The following is a 10,156-nucleotide window of genomic DNA, read 5'->3' as shown; positions in this document are numbered from 1 at the left end:
TTATGGCCCACAGAGGAGAAGCAATGAGCTAGGCTCCATCTGTTCTGGCAAGCCTGTTGTGGAATCATCCCTGGTCTGTGGACTCTTATCTTCCAAGGTTCTTTCAGCTGTGATTAAGAGAAATACCAAACATTTTATCTGCACAGCTTATTTTGGTGGTAATGGTGGTAGAGAGGGGATAATTAATCTCATATAAGACTCAATGCTGGACTATTTTTCCCAATGTATATTATCAATTGTGGGCTTCAAAAATTGCAGCAACGGGTTCTCTGCCCCATTGCAGGATGGGCACAACAGTTGGGAGGAGGTGTTTTTCACCTTCCCCAGGCTCCGTAGGCTTTTTTTGAGCCTCCGGGAGGGCGAAAACTGCTTTCCCTGGGCTCCGGAAGCCCTCTGGAGGCCAGAAACAGGCCCATTTCTGGACTTCTGGAACCTCCAGTAGGCCCATTTCCCCCCCTTCCTGAGTCTCTGTGCAGGCCCTGCACTTACCTGGCATGATGAAAGGGCCACGTAGAGACTCCTGGGAGGTGTGGATGGGGTGGGCATGGCCAGCTAGGAGCAGCATTTGGGGGTTCACTGAACTGGACAGAATCTTAGCTAGAGGATCATGCAAACCACCAGCAGCCACTCCTGATTAGTGAATAACACAACAATAGAGTTGGAAGTGACCTTGGAAGTTTTCTAGTCCAACCCTCTGCTTAAGCAGGAAACCCTATACTTTTTCATACAAAAGGTTGTCCAATCTCTTCTTTAAAACCTCCAGTGTTGAAGCACCCACAATCTCTGGAGGCAAACCATTCCCCTGTTTAAATGTTCTATCAGGAAATTTCTCCTTAGTTCTAGGTTGGTTCTCTCCTTAACTAGCATTCATCCATTGCTTCTTGTCCTAGTGCTTTCTTCTGAATACAATATATGAGCTACAGCTGACAACTAAAAAAGATCTTCCTTGACAAATGCCACTGAATAAAATTACTTTTACCATGTACAGGAGTTATATTTAGTGTGTGACCATTCTGTACAGAAAACAATCTATAACTGTTAGTGGAAACAGTCTGATCAAAAATGTCATCAGTTTTTTCAACAATCCTGGAACAGCTCTTAAACAAATTTTCTGAATTTCGTTAGTAAGTTTTGTTCAACTTTTGGATAACTGCTTTTTCTGGTTTCAAAAACACAACTGTCAGGGATGTGAATCAAGAAATTGATTGGACAATTTCCTTGTTTCTCCATTGTTAAATATAAAATAATTCTCAATGAAGTAAACCTGCAACACTAGAAATGTTGGAAAAACATTTTTGCATTCATGGGAATGATTGGTGGCAAGATTGGCTGGCAGACGAAAGGCTGACAAGGAACCCACCAATCAGTGTCCTATGGTATTTTACATTTAATTGGAGTAGCAGCAGAGGTGGTTCCTAATAGGGAGTAACTCATGCCTCTGAACTGGTTCTATTGGCAGCGCCTATCTTGTTTTTTGCTTCTGTGCATGCACAGAAGCAATTTTTTTCACGTGTCCCTGAGTGAACCAGCAGTCAAAGTATCCAGAACTCACCCCTGAGTAGCAGCACTGACCAGTCTCATTCTCAAGGCATAGAAAAGTAGTGCGCTTTATATTGATATATTTTCCTCCTATCTCAATGATGAAAAGAAAACGCACCACAGTTGCTGGTGGATGAGCCCACAGAATGTGTTCAGAATTGTTCCATAAAATTTTATTCCCAAATACTGAAATATCGAAAATTCCACCATTTGGTAGATTCTTCCAGAATCGCTGAAAGAGTTTCTGATCAGTGTGTTTGCACTGTAAGAATCTTATAGTGAAGATTACTGTTTTTATAGCTGTCAAGTAGAGCTGAAGGTCATTCCTCAACATTAAGAATATGTTTGATATAGCAAGCGGACTATTTCCTGGCAAGCTATCCTTTTATTAAATGACTGTTTCTCCTTTCTCTTGTGGATGGATAACTTGCTTGAGTCATCTGGCCTTTTACAAAAGATAAAGACACTATTCATCATTTCTGCTCTCTTCTTCTGCCCTCTAATTCTACACAATGTGGGATAGTATATTATTTGGACTGAGTTGCAAGATGTTCTTACAGAATAGAGTTGATTATTTCTGAAATTTATTACTTTTCTATAAAGTTAGGAAAGCAACTGCTTTCCAAATCTGCTGGATTCAATACCTAGAATTCTCACCCTATCTGGGCCAAACCATGGGTTTTCAAACTGTTTCAGACCATGGAACCTGTTAAACAGGAAAAATCCCAGAACTCCTGATCAAGAGGCAGTGATGGACAACAATGGCATTCAAATTAACTTTTTGTTATCTAAGTCTCCTATGGCAACCTATAAAATTCATTGCCTTGCACTGGGCAAAACAAAGGTGGGATATAAATCTAATAAATAATTCTTGTGGAATCCTTGGAAAAACTCCTGATCCCAACAAGAATCCATTTGGTGGTTTTGAGATCGTGAAAGGCACTGGTATCATATATGGACCATAGTATGCTATTGAGGACACGAGAAATCAAAATTATTTCAAGAGTGCTATGGGTTGCTTCCAAGTCTCTAGCTATTTGAGTCTTGCTTCCTTGTACCCTCCATCACCTTAGAGGTAATAAAATAATTATGATTATGTATATTGCTCAGAGGTGATATTCAGCCGGTTTGCACCAGTTTGCGCGAAACGGTAGTAGAAATTTGGCCTGGGTCACTGAACTGGTAGCGATTGCTGGCTGGCCACGCCCCTGAACTGATCGTGCAGTCACTGCTTGCTTGCCCTGTCTGCCCGCTGCTCGTTCTGCCTGCCCACTCGCTTGAAGCTCACTTGCTCACCTCACCCGCCTACTCACCCCGCATGCCCTCTTGCTTGCCCTGCCCACCCGCCAAAAACTACTGCAGATCAGCTTGCTTTCTAGAGTATGGACCAGCCACTGTGGGAGGAAGGTAAGCAGCCTGAATAAAGAGTGGTGTGTATGTGTGGGGGGTGGGAAGCGGTGCTAGGGCCGGGGCTGTTGAAGGAGGGGAAATGGGACGACACGTGCAACTGGCAAAGGGAGGGTGGGGAGGCATGCAGGAGGAGGCCTTTGACAGATTAGGCCAGGCCTGGGCAGAAAATAGGTAGAAATTCAAAATAAATTCCTATCTTTTTCTGTGAATGTGGCTTGGTGGTGGGGGGTCATGTGACTGAGTGGGCATGGGTGTGACATCAAGTTGGCCATGCCCACTCAGTCACATGACCCCCCTAGCCACGCCCACAGAACTGGATGTCTGTCAGAAGTCAATCATTTCTTGTCCATACAAGATTTGAGTTATTTCTATCAATGTCATCTTGCACAAGAGTATCTGATAACGTTTGTGCAATAGCAGAAAGTGGTAACTTATGGCCAGTCTCGGTATTTACTTCTTTGTCACAGTTTCCATCGTTCAATCTAATGTTCAATCTACTCTAGTAACTGGATTAAACAACTTTTATTGTGCAAATCCAATACGCTGAACTGGCATCTAGGAGATCTAGGTTCAGGTTTACAGAAGCTCACAATATCCCTTCAGACTGGTTGATTTCTTCAGTCCAGCCTACAAGAGAGTTTAAAGTTTCCAGTAGCCTTCCTATGACCTCCTAGTTGGGGTCTGTGACAATTCGTCACAGTCAACTCGCCACGACCAAGTCACCATGGCTAACTGGTCACAGCCATGTTGCCATGGCAACTCACTGCAGGACCTGCCATGGCTATCTTGACACAGGACAACTCGCTCTGGAACAAGAATTACCCTAATATCGAAGAAATGGTGGCATAGAATCATTAAAGGATGCAAAAGGAGGGATAGAAAGAAAAGTAAATGGCAAACATTAAAATAATTTCATTTATTTTAAATAACTAAATAGAATTGTTAAATTGTCCCGCAGTGAGTTGACTTGGCAAGTTGGCCATGACAAGTTCTTCCATTCCATCCTAGTTGTGGTTTTGTATGTGTGTGTCTTTAGAAATCATATCACCTATTACATTTCACATTTTTTCTATTAGAACCGGAGGTATTAAATTATTTTATCCTCCTCATATGCAAATACTTAAAACGAATAACAGTGTTACTCATTCAGTTTTACTTCAGATCACCTGTACACATTCCTCTACCTGATTTTTCCGCTGCTCTGCAACACAGGCTGTATATATATATATATATACCTCTATTACCCAACTCAATGTAGGTACGAGTAGCTGGTCTGATGCGCAAGTGCACCCAAACACCGTATTCTAAAGCCAGCGGGATTATTTCTATGATTGGTTGGAGTCGGGAAATGAAAACACGGGTCATTTCTCCTAAGGACGTCGCACTGTTTGGTAAAGAGCCGCTACTCCGGTATCCTTTTAACGAGAGCTAGGAAGCTCGGCGTCCTTTCCTGGCATTTCTGAGCACACCCACGCGCGTCGCCATCCCTCTGCCAAGACCCGCTGAAAAGAAGGAGGGGGAAAGGGGCCTCGCTCGCTTGCTCCCGCTCGACTAAGGGAGGGAGGATGACTTAGCATTGAATCCGACTCCGGCAGGCAGGCAGGCAGGCGGGCGGGCTTTACGCTTCCAGGTCTTGTCACAGCCCGGCCGGCCTTCACCGAGGAAGACGGGTGGGCGGGAGCGCCCGCGAGGCGTTGAGGGAGGGCGAGACTGCACAGCCACAGAAGGGAGGGGGAGAAAAGGGCCCAGGAGCCGCCGAGCGTCGCCGCCTTTTCCCGGGCTTCGCGAAAAGAAAGCGGGCGACGCCACCACCACCGCCGCCGCCGCCTTCCCTTCCGAGCAGCCCGCCGTCACTTTCCTCCCTCCGTACACCTCCCGCGTGCGCATTTTCTTCCTGCGGCGCGCCCCGAGCTCACTTAAAACTCAGGTGGGTTTTCTCTCCCTTGCCGCCGTCGCTCTCTTTTCCAGGGGCTTTGCGCGGGGAGTACCGGGCAGGGTGAGTGGATGTGGGGACGGTCGGCGAGACTCCTTTGCCTTGGTTTATCTAACCCTGCTCAGGGGAGGGGAAGGTGGGTTTAGGATTGAAACCACCAAGGGGAGGATGCCGCGGCTCGCCCCACATCCAGTCCCCCCTGTCAGAGGGGCTGCAGCAGCTGGAGGGAGGACGCCTTGGCTGCGGATAACGGGAGCGTCGTATCGCCGCAAAGCAGCACCGAGCCGGGTCTAGAGGCCGTTTGCAGACTTTGTGACAATGGCCGTGTGCGGACGAGGCGGCGGGGGGGGGGGGGACAGAGGAGAACTGCGCACAGGCCGGCGAGCCGGACAACTGCGGGGCTCCGGTTCCCGTTGGGTTAGGCAGAGTAGCCGCTGTAAAGGTTGGCTCCTGTCCACACCCATCAGAGTCAGGAGGGTCTGCATTCTTGGGCGCACGCTGCTGACTGCGGGGGAAAGGGTGGTTTGTGCGGGTACGTGGGTCTTGGAGCCCGCGGGAAAGTGCGGGTTTGTAGTTCCCTTCTCCTACAGGACTTGCATGCTCCTGGGTGCCAATAGAAAATAACGCTGCATTTTAAAACATAGTCTACTTTTTAAAAAAACAACAACAACCGGATAATATGTGTCCTTAATTCTCTCATGCTGCAAATGGATAAATAATACGGGGGGGGGAAGAGTTTTATTTTATTTTTCACCCTCCCCTGGTTTTGTAGGCAGGGCTCAGTCCCCTGCATAGCTGGAGCTGCTCTGCATTAACGATGTCATCAGAGAAGCTGGGCCTGCCTGGGAAGGGTACTTTTCCTTGCATAATGAGGAGGGGAAAAAAGCTGCATGCTTCAAGAGCTGTGCTATGATAAACCTATAAATGAAGCTTAAAAACTTGGAACTGACATCAGGGCACGATGTTATATAACTCAGTGGTGATGAAATGAAATGGAATGAAAGGGCTTGGAAAGATCTTTTTGTGTTATATTGGGGGGGGGGAATCAGGAGGTTTTCCCATCACATACAGTATCATTTTGAAATGTGTGGCAAATGAATTGTTCCTGTGTGTTGGAGAATAGGAATCCCAAGTTTTGATAACAGCAGACATACTTTCTTAGATTTCAATTAATGAGAGAAATTTATTTTACTTTTCATTTGCTCAAACTTGTGGAAAATATTAATATTTCATATGGCTTAAAAATGTTTTACCAGTGCTACTGGTAAGATGCTGTAGGGTAATATTAAATATGTCTATCAGGTTATAGTAATATGGTAAGGTAAGAAGAATATCTGTGTTGTACTTTTCACAGTAAAACACATTTCCAAGGTCGACAACAACCTGCAGCCGCAGCTTTCATTTAGCAATCTGTCATCTGTAAGATAAGGTGCCTGAGCCACCTTGGAAGATTATATTTACAGTGGTTCCTGAATGGAGTCTGAAAATAATTGAAATACTTTATATCTTACTTGCCACATATTTAAAAAAATACTGGCAGTAAGTTAAAGGTGCTAAAACTGCTAAATTCATTGACTATTAAAAACTACAGTAGCAGAACTTTAGTGAAAATCTACTATGTAAATTACAAGACTGATAAAGGCTGTTATTCTCTAAGTGGTTAGCAACAGGATGCCACTAGCTAAAAGATAAAGCAGTTCTTAGTAGCAGGTTTCTCTTCTGCTTGGTTTGAAATAGTTGTGTAACATACGTACATAGGCTATATATTTGCTCATATTTCCAAAAGAAGCTGATTTCAATGTTGTTTCACTAAGTGATAATTTCCTTGACTTTCAGAAACTGAATTGGAACAGGGAAGGGAGCAGATTAAAATGAAGTTGCTGAATAATTTTATTTCAGGATAAATTGACGCAAGTAAGAAATTTAAATGTACATTGTGGTTCTGTGCAGGAAAAAATATATCAAACTATGTGCTGAGTAGGAGAATGGAAATGAAAATACTGCTACCACAGCTGCTCTGTATCCATTCATCTATAACATTTTTAGGTTGTTGTAGCATGACTCTCTTCCATAATAGAGCAAATGCTCCAATCTACTTCAGGAGTTTAGAAGAAAGATGCACACTGTATGATCCTGCCCACAGAGTTTTAATGCTGTCATTGCAGGGAAGCAAAAATGTTGCTGCCTAATTGCATTTTAATGGTCTTTGTGATGGAATGACTTTTTAAAAGTTATAAATATATTTGTTTGATTAAAATGTTTTGCTTCTGAGCATTATTTCCAATGTTAGTTGTTAATATTTGTTCAAATGTATATTTATAATAACTAATGTGTTTAAATTATATGGTGGTGTAAGAATTATAATTTAAAATAAATAGATTAGATCTTTTCTAAACCAGTTGAAAGTGTATTAACCCACTTGCAGAATGAATGCAGAAGTTAACATTTAATTTTGTATGAATGCTTTTAGAATGTGTTACTAGAATGAGAATGTGATTAAAAGACATTAAAAACATAACTCATTAAACAAATTAAAACAAAAAGAAAAATACCAAACTGAAGGTAAAATCAATTCAAGTTGTTGGAATAACATTTTATATTATTGTTTGCATTTAAGAGATACATGTGCAATTTCTTATACTTGAACTGAAATCAACACACACACACATACACACAAACACACTCACTCACACACTATTAGAGTTGTGAGTTTCTTAATGGAAAAGCCAAAATGTGACTGAATGTACATATTTTTTAATTTGATTTGATTTGTGTTCTACTTTTCCTTTTAGGCGTGCCAGTTTGGTACGTAATAATGGTTAAAGCTACTGGGGGGCTGTGAGGTTTAGGTACAAAGAAAACCACTTCTGAAAACCTTGGCAAGAAAATTGCATGGACTCATTCCTGCATTCACCAGGAATTAGGAGTGACATAATGGCCCATTACAACTTCCTTCAGGAGCTGAAGATCCATGTATAGTACTTCCTCTCTCCATTTTTTCTCTACAACAGTCTTTTTAGGCAGGTTGGGCTGAGAGACAAAGCAGCCCAAGTCCAGTTTGTGCACAATGCAGACAAAAAACTTTTTAAAGATTAAATGCTCTTAAAATACAACTGCATTTGATTTATAATGCATTTGATTTCTAGCTTTAATGTTGCAGTAAAATTTTGGAAGCTTTTTCTGCCCAATATTTTATTATGTTCAGAACTCTGAGACTAACTGAATTTAGATTAGATTATTTTTTTAAAATCATAAACTAGTTTACATAGAAGGTTAGAGAACACATGATATCCTTCTACTTTAATTAATGCAATTTATTGCTTTTCATGAAAATAACATCAGAATTGTTTAATATTGAGAAGAATGCAATAAAAACGACTGTAAAGTAATGAAGGGTACAGAATAATTAGGAACAAAATAATTAAGTCAGGTAAAAGAAAAAGGGTGAATGTATAACACTAGAGAAATAGTTCTTTCCTGGTCCCTCTCCATCTTGCTTCCGCTGATTAGAACATAATCATGCCTAAAGATTTGCAATTCCTATCCCATGTGCCACTGCTTCCGGTGCCTGGTTGTGAACCTGTACAATTGTGTTATTCATTGCTTTGCATACTGATGACCTCAAATTCATCCCTGGCATCTCTGGGTTGAGCTAGAAAACTGTCTGAATGCCAGTTCTGGTCAATGTCAAGTAGACTGAGGCAGCAAGCATCTTATGTTCCTATAGTAGAATCATGATCTGTGGCATTGCAGGTATGAGGGATGAGCAATGAGGCTTTGACTCTGTAGACTTCCCAAGAGCTACTTAGTAGAGCATATAATGGAAAGAATATTTCAGAAGTGAAGCTTATGGATTCCCGAGTTTTAAAGAAACAGATCAAAAGCACACTTTTTATGCATACCTGTAAATTAACTGTAGTTCGTTGTTCATGACAAATGGACAACACTTGTATGTTGTATGTAAGAAGAAATGGGTGGAGAATTTTGCGGTGAATGGGTTATTCTGTTATGGTAACCTATCTACATATTAACAGCTACATAAGCTTTAATGTAGGAAACAGGCCAGTCACCCACAAGTGTTTGGGTTTCTTCAAAGTGCAGAAACAGATACTGATCCCCAACGCTAACGGGAAAATGACTCCATACAGCAGGTTCTAAAATAATTATTACAGTTAATTTGGGGTAGATAATGAACTGTCTTCCTCAAAATTAACCCTTAAATGTCTTCCTCATTGGCTATGAAAATTGTGAAGGATGCTTCTTTTCTTCAAGAAGAAAAGGGTAAAGAAGCTTTGCAGAAAATTCTAATTAAAATAAGAATGTATAATTTCCCATGAGTAAAAATATTATAGAGTGGTAAGTGATGAAGCAAAAGTTCTTTAAGCATTCTCAGCCAGTTTCAATATACAAGCTTACATAGCAAACCAACATCGCTTATTACACTATCCCTGTTGCTTACAGATATGCTTTGATGGGAGGTCCTCATTTATTATTTCCACAGTTTTAAACTGGAGATAGGAAACCCTTGCATATAATCTGTTGATATATGACACAATAAACACAGTTTGTGCTGGACACAAAAATTAGTCACAAGGTCATCTGACTAGTCTTAATCTGTTTTAATATCAGGATTTCATTTGTGGCAAGAGATTCTGAGGGAGATCTGTCTATGTACCCACAACATGAATATCTTCTCTGGGAATCTTTTAGAATCTATTGAAGAAGTAGAAGGATGGTCTGAGTCAGAACTATGGCTATAGGCATTTCAGCTGGGGTGAAGTGCTCCAGTTCCTGGAGATGACAGATGGAATAACTTGTGCTGTGGTGGGCTTTCAGGAGTCCCATTGGTAGCATGTTTCTGGTCTGTGCGAGATAAAAAGCAGACATTTTGAGTCTCTCATTTCTGCTTCCATATAAAGAGGTTGGATTTCTGATATGTATTAAAAACCTGCCAGCATTAATTGAAGACATAGACTTTGAGGGCCTAAAATCTCACCGGCTCAAGGTTGACTCAGCCTTCCATCCTTCCGAGGTGGGTAAAATGAGGACCCGGATTGTTGTTGGGGGCAATATGCTGACTCTGTAAACCGCTTAGAGAGGGCTGAAAGCCCTATGAAGCGGTATATAAGTCTAACTGCTATTGCTATTGCTAAAGTGGGAAATTATAAATTTATTATTATTTCATTGGATAGAATAATATAATTGATCAAATATTAACTAAGTACTAATGTATGAATAATTTTGAAATTAAAATGATTTTATTTAGGAATTGAA

General features: G+C 41.5%; 1 protein-coding gene across 8 annotated transcripts in view; it reads left to right on the top strand.

Annotated features, from left to right (window-relative positions):
• The first annotated feature begins 4,576 nt into the window (after nucleotides 1-4,576).
• The window catches only part of OSBPL6 (oxysterol binding protein like 6), an 86,936-nt gene continuing 81,356 nt past the window's right edge, over nucleotides 4,577-10,156 (top strand). For 3 of the 8 annotated variants that reach the window (XM_087708525.1, XM_087708509.1, XM_087708517.1), the window contains exons 1-2: nucleotides 4,578-4,876; nucleotides 6,719-6,796. The gene's annotated coding sequence lies outside the window, so the exon portion shown is untranslated. Of the gene's footprint in view, nucleotides 4,877-6,718; nucleotides 6,797-10,156 lie in introns of all 8 variants that reach the window. The other 5 variants (XM_087708501.1, XM_087708480.1, XM_087708532.1 and 2 more) reach the window with 4 other exon arrangements.

The sequence above is a fragment of the Thamnophis sirtalis genome, unplaced genomic scaffold (assembly GCF_051295495.1).
Source record: "Thamnophis sirtalis isolate CommonGarterSnake01/CBP01778 unplaced genomic scaffold, rThaSir2_p1.2 scaffold_1, whole genome shotgun sequence".
NCBI lineage: Eukaryota > Metazoa > Chordata > Lepidosauria > Squamata > Natricidae > Thamnophis > Thamnophis sirtalis.
This window is presented reverse-complemented; position numbering and strand designations above follow the sequence as displayed.